Source organism: Ictidomys tridecemlineatus, chromosome 2 (genome assembly GCF_052094955.1).
Source record: "Ictidomys tridecemlineatus isolate mIctTri1 chromosome 2, mIctTri1.hap1, whole genome shotgun sequence".
Classification (NCBI taxonomy): domain Eukaryota; kingdom Metazoa; phylum Chordata; class Mammalia; order Rodentia; family Sciuridae; genus Ictidomys; species Ictidomys tridecemlineatus.
The window spans coordinates 206,264,889-206,287,596 of NC_135478.1; the positions used below are offsets into that span (position 1 = coordinate 206,264,889).

Sequence of the window (22,708 nt, forward strand, 5' to 3'; positions counted from 1 at the left end):
AATTACCTTTTCACAAGATCTGATGGGAAAAGGTAAAAGACAGGTATATTTTAATATTTGCTTAATGCAAAATTGTATGGGAAAAATAAGAGGTGTGGAGATCAGTTGTGTAGCAGATATCAATGGGTGTCTTCCTAGAGATAGCTTCAGATCCCACTGGTTAAATGATTACCCCTCCCACACTTGAGATGCCAGTTGCAAGCCCCAGTTTTATTTACTTCTGCTTCTGACCAATTGGCAACAAATCAGGATTCCTACAACCTTCTTGGGTTCAATTAATTTGCTTGTATAGCACAAAAAACTCAGGGAAATATTTACTTATGTTTATTGATTTATTATGAGGGATATTACAAAGGACACAGCTAAAGAAATGCATGGAGTTATGGAGGAAGGGGCTGTGGAGTTTCCATGCACTCCCCAGATGTGCTACTGTTCAGAAACTTGCATGTGTTTGGCTATCCAGGGGCTCTCTGAACTCTGTCCTGGGTTTTCATTGCAGAGACATCATTGCGTAGTTGTGATTTAAGCGTGGACAACCATTTTGAAATGTGATAGGACAAAGGAGATGTGATCTAATATTAATAGAGTGGGGAAACCCAACAAGGCCTTGCTGTTTAGGTTCTTCTTGACCTTTGTGCAGCATTCCTTCCTCCTGGGTAGGGGCAGGATTTCTTCTAAAATAGGGGTCTTACTATCTACTATTAGATAAGATAGGTCAGAGAATTTCTTTATGGCCAGTTCCAAGACAGGAAGAGTTAGAGTTAAGTTTCTATGACCCCCCTTAGGAAAGAGGAATACTAACTTCTATGGTATGCCTTGGGGAGGGAGACATGAGCTAGGAACCATAGATGAAAACCAAATGTATATATATATAACATAATGTCTAATTCAAAATCTATTATCCTAATCTATCTGTTATCCTAATAACACCTCTATACTTTTAACTTGAATAATCAATGTATGGACTATTCTGTAATACAAATTTGAATCCTAGAACATCTTTCTGCAGTTATAATCTACCTCATTTGTTTAGTCAATGTGTACCTAGAGAATTTAATGAGATTTTATAATACTTTCATGAAGCCAATCAGTGATTAAATATTGATGAAACTTTTTTTCTTTTATGAAAGTGTTTTCAAATACTGAGAAGCATGTTCTGCTGTTTCATGATTATATCATTGCTGGATGGTGTGGTTCAGAAAATATATATATTTTTTCAAAGTAAAAGCAAAATACAATCACTGAGCAATTCTCTTGAGGACCACAAGGTCCTCAAGAACATCTAGAGAGTTGATGGGGATTTGTATGCTAACAGAAGAATGAACAAACTGTCCTAGTTAGTTCCATACACCACGCTCTTGTAGGTAGAGTCCTGTCTCAGATTCTTCTGTGGGCTTTCCTCCAGACCTTATGACACTTCGTTTCATAACTTTTTTTCCCCCACACTTCATTTTGTGCTTGAGTCTCATTTTCACTGCCCTTTTAACTTGTGAGCCTGGTTGCCATCTTTCCTCTTCACTTTTTAACAGTAGATCTTTACTGAGACCTATTAATGAGCTCTTAGCAAAAACAGATTCCTCTTTTCTGTTAGGGAATGGAGATCTAAGATTTCAGATACTCTCATCCAAGTATATAAAAGTTTGGGTGCTCTAAAAGTAAACTTTACATAGACAATTCAGAACAAGGCTTGTTTAAACAGAGACTAGAAAGATGAGAAAAAAGTCACCATAGTAGAGTGTGGGACGTGGGAAGGGATTTGTCTAGTAGTCTGATAAAGAGTATATTTGTAGAAAGTAACTGGCCCATATAGTATTTATAAAATGATGACATCTGGTAGTCCCTTGCAGATATTAACTGAGTTTTTTAATGTTTATTTTATTATGATAGGAACATTGAACATAAGATCAACACTTTTACTAAATTCTTAAGAGTACAATACACTAGTGTTGTCCATAGGTACAATGTTGTACAGTTTATTCATCTTGTTTGAAATTCCTGTTGATAAGTAGATCTTCATTTCCTCTTCCTCTCAACCCATAGTGACCACCATTCTTATTTAATTCTATGAATTTGACTATTTTTGATACCTCATTTAAGTAGAATCATGTGGTACCTTTCTGTAGCTGACATTTCATTTTGTTCCATGTCCTCAAGGTTCATCCATGTTGTCACATATTGTGGAATTTCCTTCTTGTTAAAGGCTGAATCGTGTTCCTACTACTCTAAGACTAGGGCTCAGCACGTGCCCAGACAGACCAAAGATGAACCATCTGCCACCTCTGCCATGTCATAGTTGTAGTTTTCCAACATATAACACAGTATACCTTAACTTAGTAGATATTGAAATGTTTATTGATATCAAAGAATTGTCTTAAATCAGATGATCCAGAGGATAGCCATTTATATTCTTTTGCAAGAGCTACTGTCTACAGGAGAATGACTAGTCTTTTTTCAGAGAATATCACTACATGGTCAATTCCTAAATAAATAAATATTAGTTTGTAATAATAATAATTCAAGTGGAAGAAGTTTATTTTAACAATGTCACATGTCTGCTGTTACTCGTTGTTGTTGTTGTTGCTGTTGCTGGGGATTGAACCCAGAAGCACTTCACCACTGAGCCACATTCTCAACCCTTTTTAGTTTGAGACAGGGCCTCACTTAGTTGCTGAGGCTGGCCTTAAACTTGTTATCCTCCTGCCTTAGCTTCCTGAGTATGCACCATCATGTCTGCCATGTTTGCATTACTCGAAATCATACTGCTCAAATCTTGTCTATCTAGATGAAATATTTTAAGAATATAGCTTGTTCTTTTAACCAGCAGATGTCCCTTTTGTTCAGCAAGTTTTTTTATTATTATTATAAAAAAACTTTTTTATCCTTCCAGAATAGTAGCTTTACTAGTAGATGGAAATTTAGAGAATTGAATTGCTATTGATAGTATATAGCAGATCAAGGATAAGCCTCAACAATAATGAAACCAAAGGATTATGCTTTGAAGTCCAAGTATGAATAAACCTTGTAGCATTTAAAGAGTAGTAGTAGATTAATCATCTTCTCTTCTAGTAATGTACATCTAATTTTCTTGGCACAGAATATGCAGTGACAGCAAAAGGAACAAGGGACTTCATAACCCTCATAACTTTCAGGAATTTGCACATTTGTGATACATTTATTTATTCATTTCATTCAGCAGATCTTCCTGAATACCTACTTTGTGCTGAGCACTATTCTAGGAACAGAGAATATGGTAGAGATCAAGAGAAGCAAGATCCCTGCCCTCAAGGAATATATATTCTAGGGGAAGACCTTACATTATAGTAGCATATTCAATGCATTTTGTACAAAACCTTTTTTGGGTTAATGTATCAACTTACAAAATTACTGGCAAATGCCCATATGCTTGTTCACAATCACCAACTTGAAGGATAAAGACAATATAAATCAAATCACTTGATAATATTAGATTAAGCTAATTTGCAAAATTAGGAAAGATAGCCAATATCCATTGCTTTTGCTTAAGTCAGCCACTTTGAGTAGTATCTAGTAAATATGACATACTCATAAGGTGTTAGATATTATTTGTTTTTACACAACAAAGAATTAATAATAGGAAAAGAAAACTTTGGTGTGTGTGTGTGTGTGTGTGTATGTGTGTTTGTAGGATTTGATAGGAGAACAATTCTATTTCAGAGGCTTGGGATATCAAAAATATATTTAATACATTGACATATTAAAGTAACAACACACACTCTATCTCTAGATATATTTTTAACTTAAGAAGCATTTTAAAACATCACCCAGTAGATATGAAAGGGACATTTTAGGTTCTGTTTCTAAAAGTTTTTGTTTCTTCTTCTTGGACATTACCCCGCTTTCATATTTCTGGGCAGTGTTTTGTGTAGGAAAATCCCCTTCTACTGGTGTTCCTTGGATACTCTTAAAATGCATGCAGCAGATACACATAAATACATGCAAACTAAAAGTCTTTCTTGACTTGAAATTGTAAGAGTTAACATCAAAACCCAGCAGAAAACACTATTCAGCAGATAACTCCTCCCCTCAAACTACTTGAAATATCAACTTAGCCTTTTGATACCTAATTTAAGAATATTTACATTATATTTAATATAACTGTCAAATTAAATTCTAAAGTATAATACTTTTCCTATAAAGAATGCATTTTAAGTAAGCAGGCCTTGTGAAAGCATGTAATATATAATATTTAACTTAACGGAATTAGGGCTAACAGGATTAAGAAGGCAGAGTTTCTTTTCTCTTTCTTTTTTTTATATTTCTTTCTTATTTATTTATTTATTTTTGGTATTGTTAATTGAACTCAAGGGCACTCAACAACTGAGCCACATCCCCAGTCCTATTTTGTATTTTATTTAGAGACAGAGTCTCACTGAGTTGCTTAGTGCCTCGCTTTTGTTGAGTCTGGCTTTGAACTTGTGATCCTTCTGCCTCAACCTCTGGAGTTACTGGGATTAAAGGTTTACAACACCGCACCTAGCAGGAAGGTAGAGTTTCTGTAGGACTTCTGTTTAGATTTGGGGGTAACATTATTATATATAATCATAGTTTATAATTGTAGCCATTGTAGTAGTATTATATCTACTTTAGCAAAAGCTAGGGTAAGGAAGCTATGTAATTTAAACAGAGAACCACTGGTGTTTTGCCTGTTTCTATGTTTTTTACCCAAGGTTTATATTTATGCTGAACTTTGGTCTGTGTTGGTTTAACCTGTTGTGGAAAGACATTAGGTTATCAAAGTCTTTGAAATAAATTGAAATTCCTTTCTCTATTTTTATTTAACAGGAGTCCATTTTCATATGATGTAGTTTTTCTTTTCCTCCCTTTGTTAAAGAGCCGTCTGCCATGGAATCGTTCTCTACAGAGAAAACTCTTGATCTTGAACTAGTCCTAAATTTTCTCAAGAATCTCTTTTGAAAAAAATTCATGCTTCCTTACATTTTGGCCAACTGCAGGAGATCTATGTAACACAACACTGTTTAATACACAGTGTTATAAATAACAATGTTATTTGAAGGTGTCATGGTAAATAGTTTATAAGCTTTCTCCTGCAATGGGAAAAACATTGAAAATAATCTGAAGATTTTTACTATTAGGGTTTTTCTACTTCTCTCTTCAGCACCACAACATTTTGATTGAATAATTAAGAATCTCAAAATCATATTTTCCACCTTGGCACTCATTCGAAATGTAAATTAATCCAACCATTATAGAAAACAGTATCAAGATTCCTCATGAAATTTAAAAATATAACTACTGTGTCTGCTTTTTGTTGCTGTGACAAAATACCTGAGAAAATCTACTAGGAGGAAGAAAATTTATTTTGGCTCATGGTTTCATAGTATTCAGTCCAGGGTTGGCTGGCTCCTCTGCTTTGACTTGAGGTGAGGCACAGGGGAAAGCACCAGGGGAAGGGGAGGAAGGGGCCCCGCAAGGACAAGGAGACAGCAGTCAGGGCAAGGGGCACCGAGGGGAGCCTGCTAGGGGGTCCAAGCAAGGGGCTCCAGGTCATACCCCATATGAAGCACTCCACGAGACAGGAGGAACTCTGTCAGGGTTTCAGGCAAGCAGCGAGGACCTCAGATTGGAGCACAAAGGGTCAGGGTTAGGAAGGGCTGGATTAGGGTAGGGGCAGCATGCAAGGCAAAAAGGACAGGGGAGGGAAGGGACAGGATCACGCAGGCCAAGGTTAGTGCAAGGATTACGTCCACTGCCATGTGACACGGTTCAGGCAGCCTAGAGGGCCCAGGCGAGGGGCAGGGCTCTGTTTCCCATAGGGAGCCTTCAGCGCACAGAGGCCAGCCAATTCCACTCCTCTGCCCCAGTTGAATAGATCCTCAGAGAGGGACTGGGACCAAAGGAGTGCACTGTGTGGGAATACCTTGCATCCAAAGATGGGGGGGGCTCGGTGGGGAGGAGGACCCATTCGAAGAGCCTAGGCTAGGGAGAAGCAGTGGGTGGCAAGGGTCCAGGTAGTGCCAGGATACCACAGCACAAGGGGAACAGGGGAGGCACAGGAAGGGGCTGGAAAAAGGGACCTAAAATCAAGGGACATGGTCAAGCTCCTCGAGAGGGCGGCCTGGGACTCAAGCAAGGAGCCAGGCCCTACGAATGGAGAGCTAAGTGCAAGGGCCAGAGCCAGGGTGCATTAAAAAAGACAGGGCTGGAGAGGGAAGGGAGGGGAGAAAGGGGAGCAGTTGGCACAGGGGGAGGAAAGTTCAAGGCCCAGGTCCACTGTCAGGTGTCAGGGATCCAGAACAGGGGCAGGGCAACATTTTTTCCAAAGGAAGCCCTCAGGGCCAAGAGGCCAGGTTCAGTCCCCTGGCCCGGGTAAGCATCCTGGGAAAGGGATCAGGAAAAGGGGCCTGGCAGGGACAGGAACAACAGGAGGGCTGAAAGAGGGCACAGCCTCAAGGACCTGAGGATGGATATGGGTGGTGGGGGCCAGGACCCTAGCAAGGAACCCAGGTTAGGGACCTAGAGGAGGGCCCATGCCAGGAAAGAGCAGGGAAAGGCGGGGCCAGGAAGGCAGGTGACACTAAGGTACTGGGGTACAGAGAAGCCAAAGTGAGCAGGGAAGAAGCCCCAGCAAGGGGCCCTCAGACAAAGCCCAGAAACAGAGCAAGAAGGGCCACCAGAGGCTCAAACAAGGAGCTATGCTGCAGTCCGGCTGCAGCAAACTAACGGGGGTGATGAACAACTTGTGTATGTTGATACAGCAGGAGTGGGAGCCGTTTATTGTAGGACAGGAGGGGTAGTTATACATTCCACACAGCTTATCTTAATTAACATAAACTAAATACAGCAGTCAACCAATAAGGAATCTCCACGCTTAATGGCTTGCTGGCGCCACCTCACAAACCACTCCCCCTGGCAAAATGCCAGGCGCCATCCTGACTTGTTTACAGACTCTAACAGAGCTAGGCTAGGGAATGGAGAGCCAAGGGCCAGGGCCAAGACAAGGGGATTAGAACAGTGGACAAGGCTGAGCAGGGGATCTGGCAGGGGGAGGTAGGATCCAGGCCAAGGGCCACTGCCAGGTGTCTGAGTTCCGGGAGCTAGACCAAGGGCCCAGGGAGAGCAAGGAAACCAATCCAGGGGCAGGGCTCTGTTCCCCACATGGAGCCCTAGCCCAGATGAGAATGGAGGGCCAGGGAGCAGATAAAGGTGGCCTGGCAAGGGAGGAGGGTGAGGGGAAGGCCGGACACAGGGTCATGATGCAGAGAAGGTAAGAGCCAGGACCCAGGCAAGGAGCCTAGGCAAGAAACCGACCCACCGACTGAGGATGAGGGACCCAAGGAGCAGGAGGCCTGAGCATGCTAGGGGAAAGTGCCAAGGGAAGGGGAGGAAGGGACAGAACAAGGATCAGGACACAGTGGGCGGCTAAACGGGCACCAAGGGGAGCATGCTAGGGTGCCCAAGCAAGGGGCCCCCAGGTCAAACCCTTGAGGAACGCGGTCAGGGGCTGAGGCAGGCAGACAGGCCCAGGGATTAGAGCACAAAGGATAAGGGTTAGGGAGGGCTGGGTTGGGTTAGGGGTAGCATGCAAGGCAAGAGGGAAGGGAGGGGATCGCGCAGGGCAAGTTAGGCAAAAGGCCCATGTCTACTACCAGGAGTCAGGGTTCTGGTGGTGAAGGGGACCCTGGCAAGGGGCAGGGCTCTGTTTCCCATAGGGAGCATTCAGGGTGCAGAGGCTAGCCAACTCCACTCCTCTGCCCCAGGGGAAGATCCTCAGAAGGATTTGGACCAAATGAGGGCCAAAGAAGGGCACTGTGAGGGTATACCTTGTGTCCAGGAATGCTGGTGGGGAGTTTGGTGGGAAACCCAAACCCATTCAAGGAGGCCAGGCTAGGGAGAGGCAGGGGGAGGGGGGGATCCGGGCAGTACCAGGATACCACAGCACAAGGTGAACAGAAGGGAGGCATAGCAGAGGGTATGGAAAAAGGGGCCTGAAATCAAGGGACAGGGACAGGGTCCTTGAGAAGGGCAGCCAGGGAACGGAGGCCAAATGCTGAGGCCTGGGCCAAGATGCATGAAAATAGACAGGGCTAGGAGGGGAGAAAGGGGAGTGATTGGATCGGGGGGAGGAAGGCTTATCTAGGCCCAGTTCCAGTGCAGGGTGTCAGAGTTGAGGAGCAAGGCCTGGGATGAGGGAGGCCACAAGGCCCAGGCAAGGGGCAGGGCTACGTTTTCCCCTAAGGAGTCAGGAGGCCAGGGCCACTCCCCTGGCCCAGGTGAGCATCCTGGGACAGGGATCAGGAAAGGGGTCCTGGCAGGGACGAAAGGAGGGCCAAAGGAGGACACAGCAGGAAGGGCTAGAGGATGGGTGCTGTTGGGGTGGGGGCCAGGAGCCCAGGCGAGGGACCTAGAGGAGAGCCCATGCCAAGGGAGAGCAGGGGCGGGCGGCACTATGGACTGCCATCCAGGGAAGCCAAGAGGAACAGGGAAGCAGCCCAAGCAAGGGTCCCACTCAATGCCCAGGGACGCACTGGGCATCAAGGGCCACCAGAGAGGCTAAAGTGAGTAGCCAGGCCAGGGAACAGGCTCAGGACAGTGGACAGGACTGGGGAGGGAAGGCAGGAGATCCAGCAGGGAGCAGGCAAGCTCAAGGCCCAGGGCCACTACCAGGTGTCAGGGTTCTGGGAGCAAGACCAAGGGCCCAGGGAGAGCAAGAGTCCCAGACGAGGGGCAGGGCTGTGTTTCCCATAGGTGCTCTGGCCCAGATGAGAATCCTGGGCCAGGGACCTGGCAAAGGGGGCCTGGCAAGGGACGAAGTCAGGAGGAGAGGACAGAGGGTTCGATGCAGGGTCGCGGTGAGTGTGAAGAGGGTGAGAGCCAGGACCCAAGCAAGGAGCCCAGGCTAGGGACTGAGTGGACCTAGGACTTAGAGGAACCCAAGGAGCACGGAGACCACGCAAGGGGAAAGCAGGCAGGGAGGAAGGGGCTGCCTTAGGAGAAGGAGACAGCGGACAGGCAGTGCAATGAGCACCGAATGGAGTGTGGTAGGTGTCCCAAGCAAGTGGGCCCCAGCTCAGACAGAATGCCACTCCGGGCCATGCGACCTGAGGAACGGGTTCAGGGTTTTAGGGGTCTGGAGTGCGAAGGGTCGGGCTTAGGGAAGGCTAGGTTGGGATAGGGGGAAGTATGCAAGGCCAGAGCTTGGGGGATGGGTAGGGAGGGCATCGCATAGGGAAAATAGGCGCAAGGCCCACGTCCACTGCCTGGTGTCAGCATTCAGGCAGCCAATGGGGGCCCAGTCAAGGAGCAGGTCTGTGTTTCCCATAGGGAGCCTGCAGGGCTCACAGGCAGCCACGTCCACTCCTCTGCACCAGGGGAGTAGATCCTCACTAAGAGACCGGGAACAAACAAAGGCCAAAGGAGGGCACGGTGTGGTGATACTCTGGGTCCCGAACCGGGGTGCGGGGAGAAGCAGGACCCAATCAAGGACCCAATCACTAGGGGCAAGCAGGGGAGGGGAGGGTGCGGGCAATGCAAGGATACACAGCACAAGTGGAACAGAGGGGAAACACAGGAGGGGGCTTAAGCAAGGGACCTGAGATCATGGGACAGGGACAGGTCCTCCAGAAGGGCAACCAAGGCTCAAGCAAGGAGCCGAGCCTTGGAATGGAGAGCCATGTGTGGGGGCCGGGGCCAGGGCTCAGGGGAAAGGACAGGGCTGGGGAGGGAAGGGAGGGGAGAGGATGGTGCAGGGAGAGGTAAGCTAAGGCCCAGGTCCACTGCTGGAGGCCAGGCTTGGGGAGCAAGTCCAAGGGCCTTGGTAAGAGGAAACAGGAGAGGGCCAGGGCAGATGGAGGATAAGGAAACGGGACTACAGGAGGCTGCCAAAGCAAGAATCCCCCCTCAGGTAACGGGAGTTGTGGTTTGAGATGTGTGACCAGGGCTTCAATCAAGGACACCCAGAGAATGACCTGCTCAAGGGGAACAGGGCTAATTTTTGAAAGTCTAAGGGGCCCATCTAGTGGCAGGGCTAATGTCCTGGGACAAACCCCTAGAATAGACATGGCACTTTCGACTCCATCTCTCCTTCTCCCAGTGTGAAGGAGCTATTCTTAAATATGGATCATGTAAATGGGCCTACATGCTTTAGGGTAGGGAGAAGGGCAATGGAAAGGCACAATGTCAGAACAGGAATGGTTATTGCGAGGGTTCAGAGAATGGACCCAAATAAAGAGCCCAGCAACGTAGCATGTATTAGTTCCATGCAAATGGACAGGCAGCTAAAGATCAAACCAGGAATCTAAGCAAGGGGCTAGACAGGGCAACAGATGAGATGACCAAGGTGATTCCAGAGCATTACACCCGAAGGCCCACGCAAGGGCTCTCCTCCAGATGTGTTGGGTAGATTGTTAGCAATGTCCTCAAAGGAGGAATCAGTTCCAGGGACCAAGCACAAGGTGATCTGTACAGAGTATATATACAGAAGGACATGGTGGAGGGTTAGAGGTCCAATGCAAAGAACAGGGGGAGGTAAAGGAAAGAATCCTGTAGGAGGAGGTCTGTGAAAACATCATCCACTCTAAGGTCTCAGTGGATGGGAATCAGGGCTGTGTCGACGGAGTACATGGTAACCAGGCAAGGGGTACACTGTGTCTTGTTTTGTCAGTAACATTCACTTGACTGGGCAACAGAGGTAAGAGTCCCTTACAAGGGTCAGGACTGTCTGTACCTTGGACAAGTTTATAGAATAAGTGGCCCATGCAAGTGTTGGGGCAATGGGCCTATGGAAAGGGTCTTTTCACCGAGAGCAAGGATGCAAATCTATGGCCATGAAAGTTGTACACAATGGCATGGTAATTTTGTGAGGCCAACTTGTTAAGACCAGGAAGTAAACATGGGAATGGGATAAGGGCACAGGATTGGTGCAGGGAATGTGGCAAAGAAATGTAGCAAGGGTCTAAAGCAAGAAATCTAGGCAACAAGTGTAAGGAGCCAGTAACACACAAAAGGAAGAGAGGCTGGGGCATGGGGAGCCTTAGGGAGTATCTATTTGCAGCTTCCTCTGAAAAAGGCCACAACTCTTGCACTGCCCAACAACATCTCCATTTCCAATGCCCACACTTGCACTGTCCAGCTGGATCTTATTTCCTGCACTCATACCTACTGTGCACCTATAGCCTTTCCTCATAACCCTATTTCTCACACTTGCATGGTAGAGCTAAAGGGCTAGATTGCCAGTGATGTTTCCAGCTGTGACCCAGTGTTCAGCCCCAGGTGTGACAGGAACCCAGCAGTCCCATGACAATTCAATCCCAAGACACCCAAAGTCCTAGTCCCCTACCCCCACCCCACCCCACCACTATATGAGGGAAGGAGACTTACCATCTGAAGCAGGAACATCGTGGCTTGGCCACCAATATAGCTTCTCATTCTGGAAAGGGCTTCTTCCTCTTCATTTCAGTCACATGATTCCCACACACAGGTGCCCAGAGAGCTTACTGGTTAGGAATGGGTCAACCTGGCCCTTCCTGGAAGTCTGACATGAGAGACTTCTAGGAGCCAGTCTTTCTTCTCAAACCTCAGTTTGTTCATGTGATTGCTTGTCTAGCTTGCAAAAAAGTCCCTTTCACAACATACAACAAAAAATTCAAGTCCTCAGGAAAAAGCAACAACAACAACAACAAAAAAATGGTTTTAATCACCAGAATGGCAGGAACAAAACAAGACCTAGAGCCTTAGTCTGCTAATTCCACCAAAAACATGGGGCTACCAAACCAGAACAAATTCAAGTGAACTTGCTGTTTCTCATCTCAGATATGTACTGCTCTATAGTGAACATGTCAATCCTGTTAACTTCATAGGATCAATGCCCCTCCTATAATCTTGCCCCTAATAACCGCCCTCATGTCCTGCCCTTTATGAGTCTGGGTCTCTTCTGATACTCTAGGCATTTGGACAATACAAAGTCATGAAACAAATTACATCATGAAACTCAGTTATAACAACTAAATTATCCTAAATAGAACCAATAATAGAATCTGTTACTTTTTTTTTTTTTAAATCTGGAAAGCCCATGATTAAGGCAATGCCACCATGTTCAGAGGTGAATGTTCATGAAGGTTCTGACTTTACCAGTGAGTCAATCTAATAGATGGCTTAATAATTTGAATGGACCACAGGGAGATGGTGAAGAGTATAGGCATATGGGGCATGAATAGAGGAAGTAGGTCATTATAGGGACTGTATTTTTCTTTGGCCCCTTCCTCCTCTACCTTGCTTCCCTGCTGCCAAGAGCTGAGCAGCTTTCCTGACCAAATCCTTCTGCCATGATATTCTGCCTCATTTGGGTCCCAGATCAATGGTGATAACTGATCATGGACTGAGTCCTCTGAAACCATGAACCAAAATAAACTCTTCGTTCTCCAAATTGCTCTTGTTCAGGTATTTTGATCACAGCCATGAAAAGCTAACATAGCATCTTTATATTTTTTCATGTGAGATTATTCTTTTGTTATTATTTTTTTTTAGTTGTTAATGGACCTTTATTTTATTTATTGATATGTGGTACTGAAAATCAAACCCAGTGCCTCACATATGATAGGCAAGTGCTCTGCTGCTGAGCCACAACCCCAGCCCTAAACTTATTCTTAAAAAATATTTAGCAAATATATAAAACCTCAATCATATAACCACAAATATTGACTTAATAAAATTATTAGTTACACCACCAGAAATATACCACTTGCCTAAGTCTCTGTTCCTCACAATTAATATTCTGGAGGCTTTAACCTAAAGGAACTTGATGACAAGTACCAATACAAAAGTATTTTAATTTTTTAAATACATAACTGAAATTATTATTAATTTTAAGATAAAGGCACTTGGCTTATTTTTCTATAAAATCTTTATACTAAAAATATAAATGTGCCTCCCCGTAAGGAAACATGGCTAAAAACATTAACATGAACCAATAACAAATGTATTCCTTAAGTATATCTTATATTCATTTTTCTTAAAAAAAAACCCTATATTTAACCATTTGAGTGAATAGTAAATGGAAATTAAAGTTGATCATTCCCTTCCATCTTATAGAAGATAAAACTCAACTATTACTAACAGTTAAGCATAAAAACCAAAGTTCCTGAGCACTGATAACTATGTGGAATACAGCTCTTTTACTTCATTTGGCAAATGTTGCTGGTACTTAACCATGTGCCAGACTTTACAAATAACTTCTACTGAATTTCCATTACAGTCCTAATGTGGGTCCATTATTTCTATCATTTTATAAAACACACAAGTGACCAAAATCCTTATAACTCCCATGTCAATATCATGTGGTCAATGCCCACAGGTCAAGTACAAACTCCAAAGCAAGACAGACTACCAAGAGACCCACCAAGGGGTCTGACACAGAAAGAGGGTCCACCTTGTTGCATCTGCATGGGCCAGGCCACCTAACAACACTTCCTTTCCAATTCCCTCTTCCAGAAGCTCCTCACCCCCAACCACACACCCCTGTGTGCATTTTCAGCTGCACTCACCCTAGGACTTTGTCCAGTAGGTTCTTCCCCTGAGTACTCACAGTTTGTAGAGACCAAGAAGGGCACTGGCTGCATGTGGGGAGGTGAAGCACTGAGGTGTGAAAAGTCCAGTTTCACTTGAAGGGTCAAAGCTGAAGGACAAATGGAAGAGCTCATGGATGCCAGGCCTGGGAAGAACCTCAGTGTCCACTGTGCTATCCCACTGCTTCCTCTCAACCCTCCACTCAATCACTTTGCAACTTACTGCACCATCTACTAATTTATTTCCTATTGCCAATCTCTTCCCCACTAGAGAGTATACCCTTTTAAGGGAAGTATTTTTCCTGGTAAGGAAACTACTGAAGCAAGGGCCCTGCAGTCTAAATTGAAAAGGATCATGTTATGATTTGGACATGAAATGTCCTGAAAAACTTTTAATGCAGAACTATTCAAAGGTGAAATGATTAGACTTAGAGCTGTGACCTAAATCAGTTCACCTTATTTTGAATAGAATAAGTGGGTGGGAATCATAAGCAGGTGGGGAAGTGGGTCACTGGGTACCTTTCCTGAATGGGCCCCATATTCCCTGTGGCCTCTTCCCCTTCCCCTTTCTGTCTCCTGGCCAACAACAATGGGGCAGCACTCCTCCATCATGACCTTCCACCACGACATTCTGCCTCATTTTGGGCCCTGAGCAATGGAGTATGTCCACCATGGACTGAACCTCTAAAACTACAAGCCAAAATAAAATTTTAGTCCTTTAAGTTGTTCTTGTCATGTGCTTTGTTGTTAGTGACAAAAACATAACTAGCACAGGCCACAAGCCTTGTCCAGAGGAGGTGAAGGATACAGGGATACACAGAGTAGAAAATGCCTCCTTGGAGGGCCAACTAGTAAATAATTCTGCCTTGTGGATCATCCAGTCTGCACCACTACTTAACTGTGCTCCTGTGCCAAGAAAGCAATCATGACTGTTCCAATAAAACCTTACTTAGAAAAACATGTGGCAGGCCAAATTTGACTCACAGGTAGTCATTGACTAAATGAAATAAAGTTCAAGTACAGAGAAAAATGCCATGGTTGGGTTGTATGGATCTCTCAAACAGCAACAACAACAATGGCAGAGGTTTTAAAAAGTCTAATAGTGACACAAAAACCTGAAAATAATGCCTCAAGCTGAGAATGGTGGCTCCTACCTGCAATTCCAGCAGCTCAGGAAGCTAATGCAGGAAGATTATGAGTTCAATGCCAGCCTCAGCAACTTATAGAGGTCCTATACAATTTAATGAGACCCCCATCTCTATGTAAAATATTAAAAAGTGTTGGGTAGGTGAGTCAGTAGTTAAGCATCACTGGATTCAAATCTTCAGTACCTAAAATAAATAAATAAATAAAAGAGGCCACATTTCCAGCTAGAGACAAGACCACAAATGTAAACATTAGGAACCTGAATCTAACCTCACAGCCTCAGGAACATATTTTATAAGGTCAACACCCACTTGACCTGAATAAGACTTTTTAACACATATACAACTGAATTCTATAACCAGCCTCATGGCTATGAGCTAAAGATCAAAAGCACTCAAGGACCAGACAGGAGTGCTGAAGAACATTTCTACTACCTGACGATACCTGAACCAATTACACAAAGTAGAAAAGAAAGAGAGAGAGAGAAAGAGAAAATTACTCATTCCTCATTCTCAAGAATCACTGAATCAGCAATAACCTCATATAAAAGTCCCGTTCAGGGCTGAGGATAAAGCTCAGTTGATAGAGTGCTTGCCATGCATACACACCACACTGGGTTCAATCCCCAGCACCACCAAAAAAAAAAGTCCTTTTCACAACATACATAAAAAGTTCAAGTCCTCAGGAACAAGCAACATAAAAAATACGCAGAGTCAAACTTCAATAAGGGGCACATGTGGTGACTGGAGTGAACACATGCTCTGCTTGGGTCAAAAAACCATTAATTTTGAAAACAAGATGTCACATTGAATGTAATTTTAATCAAAATCACAAACTTTGGGGGTAAGATAAAGTCCTTGGAAAAGATTTTTGAAGAAGTGTGGAGAAGGAAGCCAACCTTGTAAAGAGTGGAGGGGGGATGCTGGGGTTGTGGCTCAGTGGTAGAGCAAGTGCTCTACGTATCATGTGCAAGGCCCTGGTTCGATCCTCAGCACCACATAAAAATAATAAAATAAAGATATTGACAACTACAACTAAAATATAATTAAAAAAAAAGAGTGGCTGTGATCAAAGGGAACCTGGTGTGAATGCTTTGTCTATTTCTGGACCCCACAGCCCTTTTGGCAAGAGCAAACAGGCTTTTTGGAGGCAGAGGGAGGTGTTGAAGACAGTGCTGGGGATAGAACCCAGGGTCACTCTATCATGGAGTAACATCTGTAGCCATTTTTATTTTGAAACAGCGTTTTGTAAGTTGCTGAAGCTTGCTTCCAACTTGCGACCCTGCTGCTTAAGCCTTCCCAGTCACTAGAATTACAGGCATGGGCCACCAGACCAGTCGGGTTCTTCATCTAAGAACTCATTCTCTCTATCCACTTTTTCCTTATAGTTCCCAGATAGCCTTTTCAGACTTCAGAATGTACAAAGGCTTGGAATAATGACACCTTGTGTCCACTGTCCATGGGTTGAGCCTGGAACCAGAGCAGAGGGTGGCTTGGTTTTGGTGTTGGACTGTGTGTTATGTAACTATGAAATGATTCTAAATACTTCTAAAGTTTGATGTTTTGGGAGCATGTTCCCTCCTCGCTAGAGCATGATGTGTTGCCAGATCTCATATGTCCCATCAGACTCCCCACATGTCAGCTACTGACCTCAACTACTGAGCTTCAGAAAAGATCCTAACTCAAGAGTTTGACAGACACCTTGAGAGTTTAGGTTAAGGTAGAGCCACACTGTCATGTGAAAGCCCATGACACTTTCTGAAAGCCTAGAGCCAAGCAGTGACAAGGCAAAGCCTCATCAGCTGCAAATTAATCACCCACCAATACCACCTGCTACCAACTAGCAATAAGAGACCTTATCTGTTATCATGACTGTCCACCAAGATGGTCAAGCTGGCTTCTCCAAGAACTGCTCCTGTACAGGAAAACCTCAGCTTCAATGAGACTTGACTTTTCACAAGGCCTGTTTCCATATTAATTGAACAAGTGGATTTTAAGAATTTTGGAAACCCTACTATGTAGTTAAAGTACTTCATCTACATGGTGTATTCTATGAGGTTTTTTTTACATTATTCTCTCCTGTCTGAGCATTGTAAATCTACACAACAATTCTCATTGTATTTCAATAAACTCTGATTCATTAAATCATCTCATTTCTGTCATACACAACAAATGACAGTCAGCAGGATTTCACAATGCATAGAGGTGAATGGTTAAACAAAGTTCAAATTTTAACTTTAATTTTAGTGAAAGTATAGAGAAAGGAAATTGCATAGCATTCTTCTTCATTCTCAATATTCCACTGTATTTTCACCTTTGATGAGCTGGGAAGAATTTCTGAAAGTGGCAAAGTGATACAAAGTATAAGAATTCTGTACCATTCTCACAAACACTTCCTATTCTCACTATAAATCGTGATATATGCATTACTCAGTACCTTAGGATGATGGCATAGTTGTTTTTTTTTTTTTACCAGTAAGTATATAAAGGAAGTGAATAAATTATTATTCTTTTCATTTTGAAATTTGGAAACTTTTATATCATAACAAACTAGAAAATTTTATTTACTTATTTATTTAGGTACCAGGAATTAAACCCAGAGTAACTCAATTACTGACCCACATTCCCAGCCCTACTTTGTGTTTATTTAGAGATAGGGTTTTGAGTTGTTTAGGACCTCGCTAAGTTGCAGAGGCTGGCTTTGAAGTCATGATCTTCCTGCTTCAGCCTCCTGAGCTTCTGAGATTATTAGCATGCACCACTACACCCAGCAAAACTACCAAATTTTAAATGAATGGTATACATAAAACAATAAGTTGGAAGCCAGGTATGGAGGTATGTGCATGGAATCCCAGTGACTTGGGAGTCTGAAGCAGGAGGATCACAAGTTTGAGGCCAGCTAGGAAACTTAGTGATATCCTGTCTTAAAATTAAGTTTAAAATAACTGGGGCTATAGTTCCATGGTATGGCACCCATATATCCCCAGTTCAGCAAATTAAGGTATGGAGATCTCTGCTATCTACACCTAGTAAATTAAAGATGGACAATTTCAGATCATGATGGTTCAACTAGAACCTGTCTATACCTCATAACAAGGCTTATATATGCACTTTAGAAGTCTCGTTTTGGGTTTAAGACATCAAGAATACACACTGCCTTTTATGAAAACCCAAACAACTGAGTGTTGCGAAGGCTTTCATCTCACAGGAAAAATTTACATTCTCATGGGCTAATGATGAAATTTCCACATTCTTTATAATCCTACTGCCACTATTGAATGCTTTAATACCTTGCTTAAATAAAAGCTTCAATTGTTTACTAACCCTTAAAACAGCTCTATAAAATCATTTAAAAAAAATAGAAAGCCTGCAGTGCCTTGTAATCCCAGCAATATACAAGGCCCTAAGCAACTCACCAAGGCCCCATCTCTAAATAAAATATAAAAAACTGGCTGGGGATGTGATAGAGTGGTTAATTGCCTCTGGGTTCAATCCCCAGTACCAAAAACAAAGATATAGACACAATAGCGACACTCCTGTGAAAACATTACTACCAGCAAAGATTACCATATATACATATATACATCTTATTATACATAAGATTACCACTGATTATCATAAACACTTGAAAAGTATTAATTAAAAAACATGAGAAGGCTGAGGTTGTGGCTCAGTGGTAGTGAGCTTGCCTGGCAGGTAGGGGCACTGGGTTCGATTCTCAGCACCACATATAAATAAATAAATAAAATAAAGGTCCATTGACAAATTTAAAAAAATTTTAAAACATGAAAGTGGTAACCATATGTAATTCCCTCTCAGTCACTGAGGTAATAAGGAAGGAAGAAAGAAAATTAGTGAACAGCCTGGGCAATTTAAGCCTTGTGCCAAAATAAGCAATAAACTCTGCCATGGCCAAGTCAAGTGAGGTAGTGGAAACCTATAGTCTTAGTGGCTCCAGAAGCTGAGGCAGGAGGATTGACAGTTCAAAACCAGTTTCACCAATTTAATGAGTCAGTAAACAAATCAGTGAGACCCTGTCTATAAAAAAATACTTAAAAAGGGTTGGGGATGTGGTTCAGTGCTTAAGCACCCCAGGGAACCCCAATACAAAACAAAACAAAACAAAACAAAAAACTCAAAGTCTCAGTAAAACTCCCCTGGATTCAATCCCCAGTATCAAACACACACACACACACACACACACACACACACACACACACACCCACACACACCCCACACACAAGAATGAATGTCCAACTTGTTAATGAGGTACACACCTTTCTAGCAATTCTGCAAACTGAGGAAGGAGGAACCAAAGTTTGAAGCCAGTCTCAGCAACTGAGGGAGACACTGTCTTAAAACAGAAAGCAAAAAAGGATTTGAATATAGATCAGTGACAGAGAATAAATAGGTTCAACCCCTAAATCCCCAACAGGAAAAAAAAAGAGAGGATGTTGGTCCATGAGTGCAGCTCTAAATTCAATCCCCAGTCCTGCCAAAAACAGAGTACATAGATTATGTCATTCATTAAATAGTTTAAGTGGGCTGGGGCTGTAGCTCTGTACTAGAGTGTTTGCCTAGCATGCTTGAGGCACTGGGTTTGATCCTCAGCACCAAATAAAATAATACACAAACAAAATAAAGGTATCATGTCCATCTATAATGTCAAAAAATATTAAAAGACATTCTTTAAGTTATAAGAATACTAAAAAACAAATATCTTTATAAACAATAATAACCATTTAGAACATAATGGGGAAAAACTTATTAGGGATGCGGAGGTGGTTGGGAGGTTTTTGGCACCGTAAACACTAGACATTAAACCCAGGGCCTCCACACATGTTCAACATTCACCCTAGACCCTCAGCACAGAAATAAGCAATTGTTAAAAATATATAACACCTAGGAATAAACTCTCAAGCAAACTCTACAGTTATAAAACTCCAAAACATGATGAAAAACTTCACCCAACTGGAGTCAAATCTCTATTTGAAAGAAAATCAAAAGGAAAACAAAAGACAATCACCTAACCCTGGACCCAGAAGGTACCAGCCTGTAGTTCCAGCTGCTCAGAAAGCTGAGACAGGAGGACAACTTGAGCTCCGAACTTTAAGGCAGGCCTGCACAACATAGGAAGACCCTCTTCCAGAAAAAGAAAACAAACAACAACAACAAATATGAAATAGCTCTACTCCGGAGGTGAGGCAGTAGGATGAAAAGTTGAAGGCTAGCCTGCTTCTAAATAAAAAAATAAAAAGGGCCAGGGATAAAGCCCAGTCGTAGATCACCCCTGGGTCCAATTCCTAGTTCCAGAAAAAAAAAAAAAAAAAAAAGAAGAAGAAAAAAAACATAAAGCAGTTCACAAACAACAGGATAGGCCCCAAAACAAACAAACAAACAAAAGATATATGTACAATAGTGACACTCCTGTGGAAACATTACTACCAGCACCAATCACCAATACAGCTTATTATACATAAGATTACCATTGATTATCATAAATACTTTAAAAGGAAAAGTCTTCATTAGAAAACATGAGAGCAAGGCCCAGAGGTGACCATCTGTAATCCCCTCAGGCACAAAGGCAAGAGGAATGAAAGTTAGAGAGCAGCCAGGGAATTCAGACCTTTTGCCAAAATAAGCAATAAAAATTGTCATGGCTGAACAAGGCAAGGTGGTGCACGCCTGTAATCCCAGCAGCTCTGGAGGGGAGGCAGGAGGACTGTGAGTTCAAAGCCAGCCTCAGCAACTTAGCAAGTCACTAAGCAACTCAGTGAGACCCTGTCTCTAAATAAAATATATTAAAAGGGCTGGGGATGTGGCTCAGTGCTTCAGCGCCCTGGATTCAATCCCTAGTAAAAAAACAACAAACAAACAAACAAACAAAAAAATCCACATAGCTGTGGCTTAATGGTGAAACTCCCCTGGGTTGAATCCACAGTATCAAACACACACACACACACACATCCGCATGCACACACACACCCGCATGCGCACGCACACAACTGAATGAATGTCCAGCCAGTTACAGAGGTACACTCCTTTAATCCCAACAACTCTGCAAACTGAGGAAAGAGGAATCCCAGTTTGGGGCCAGCTTCAGCAACTGAGGGAGACATTGTCTTAAAAAATAAAAAGCAGGGCTGGGGTTGTGGCTCAGTGGTAGAGCGCTGGCCTACCTTGTGTGAGACAAGGAGTTCAATTCTCAGCACCACATATAAACAAATTACTAAAATAAGGTTCATTGACAACTAAAAATATATTTTTACAAAAATGGACTGGAGATGTAGCTCAGCGATAAAGTAGTCCTAGGCTCAATCCCCACTAGCAAAAATAGTTTAAACAAACAACGGCAGACTAGTATGCGGAAATATCTGTGCATTGGCTTATTCAGGCTTCTAAAACAGAACCCCATTGCATCTCTTTCTTACAAACAACCGTTTGTTTCTTACCGTTTTGCAGGTGTAGAAGTTGGAGATTGAAGACTGCTTCCAAATTGCTTAAGACACCTTCCTGCAGGCTCCTCACAAAAGGGAGAATCACTTTGGACCTTCTTTACATAGCCACAACCAGATATGGACTCCACCCTCAAGGTCGAAGGGTCCTCCCCCTAAGAGATAAGTTTCAGCACACTAATGGTCCACTTCTGACGCCACCACTCCCTCCATAGGGTGGAGTAAATTAGAGTGCATCCAAACAAAATATCACTCAGCCTTTGGGAAGTTTTTTAGACCAAGAGGCAAATAAACTTTTCTTGTTTTGAGACAACTAAGGAAATACAAACACCACCAGTGTAATGAATTACTGTTGATAGTCTTGAATATTTGTGAAGATTTAGCTTTGAGAGATACATAATAGAACATTTAATGCAATGGTTTTGCTGGCCATGCATGAATAAATATTGAAGAGGGGAAAAGTGGCAAAAGCACAATCTCTCAACTTTTGGGAATATCAAAAATGTTCCAGGGCTGGAATTGTGGCTCAGTGGAGGAGTGCTCATGTCGCACATATGGGGCACTGGGTTCCATCCCCAGAATCACATAGAAATGAATAATAATAATAAAAATAAAGGTACTATGTCCATCAAAACTAAAAGAAAAGAAAAGAAAGAAAGAAAATGTTCCACAAATGTTTTTTTAAGTTATTTGTGTTTCCATTTACTGACATGAAAAACCTTAAGACAAACTGTCACATACAGTAGCAGGGAAACAGCCAGGTGCGATGGCACACATGTGTAATCCAATGGCTAGGGAGGCTGAGGCTAGAGGAGTGTGTTAGAGTCTGTGAACAAATCAAAATAACACGTGGTATTTTGCCAGGGGAATGTTAGAGTTCCTAAACAAGTCTGGATGGTGCCTGGCAAAATGCCAGAGGGAGTGGTTTGAGAAGTAACAAAAGTGAGCTTATTGGTTGACTGATGTATCTAGTTTATGCTAATTAAGATAAGCTGTGCAAAATGTATAAATACCTCTGTTGTCCTACAATAAACGGCTCCTACTCCTGCTGTATCAACGTACACAAATTATTCGTCACCCCCCCCCACCCCCCCACCCCCCGTTATTTTGCTGCAGCAGGACTGCGGCAGGAGTGCAAATTCAAAACTAGCCTCATCAACAAAGTGAGGCCCTAAGCAACTTTGCAAGACCCTTTTGCAAGAAAGAGCAGGCTGCATCTAAATTGAGCAAAATATCTAGGACCTAAGGGGAATGCTAAGCATAATATACTATGCAAATAATGTAAATTTCCAAAGGCACCACCCAGTCATACAGGAGTTGAAGCACAGGTCACAATCTAGGGGGAGAAGGGATGTTTCCTGAACAGCCAGAACACTCATAGGTTTTCTAGTAAGACAGATAGCTCAGACCCTGAGGCATAAGGATAGTTTCCATCCTTGAGCTTGCAATCCTCCTGCCTCAGCCTCTGGAGTGGCTGGAATTACAATAATGCTAAACACTGCAGATGAATGAAGGCAGACTGGTATTTGCCTTCACATCAAAATGATCA

At 43.0% G+C, this 22,708-nt stretch overlaps 1 protein-coding gene across 2 annotated transcripts in view; it reads left to right on the forward strand.

Annotated features, from left to right (window-relative positions):
- Tmem243 (transmembrane protein 243) overlaps window positions 1-22,708 on the forward strand; it is a 93,805-nt gene that overhangs the window by 67,359 nt on the left and 3,738 nt on the right. Inside the window, exon 5 of one of the 2 annotated variants that reach the window (XM_078040501.1) lies at window positions 21,167-21,279. The exons of the other annotated variant lie outside the window; for it this stretch is intronic. The gene's annotated coding sequence lies outside the window, so the exon portion shown is untranslated. Of the gene's footprint in view, window positions 1-21,166; window positions 21,280-22,708 lie in introns of those variants that run through there. 2 annotated transcript variants of the gene reach the window in all.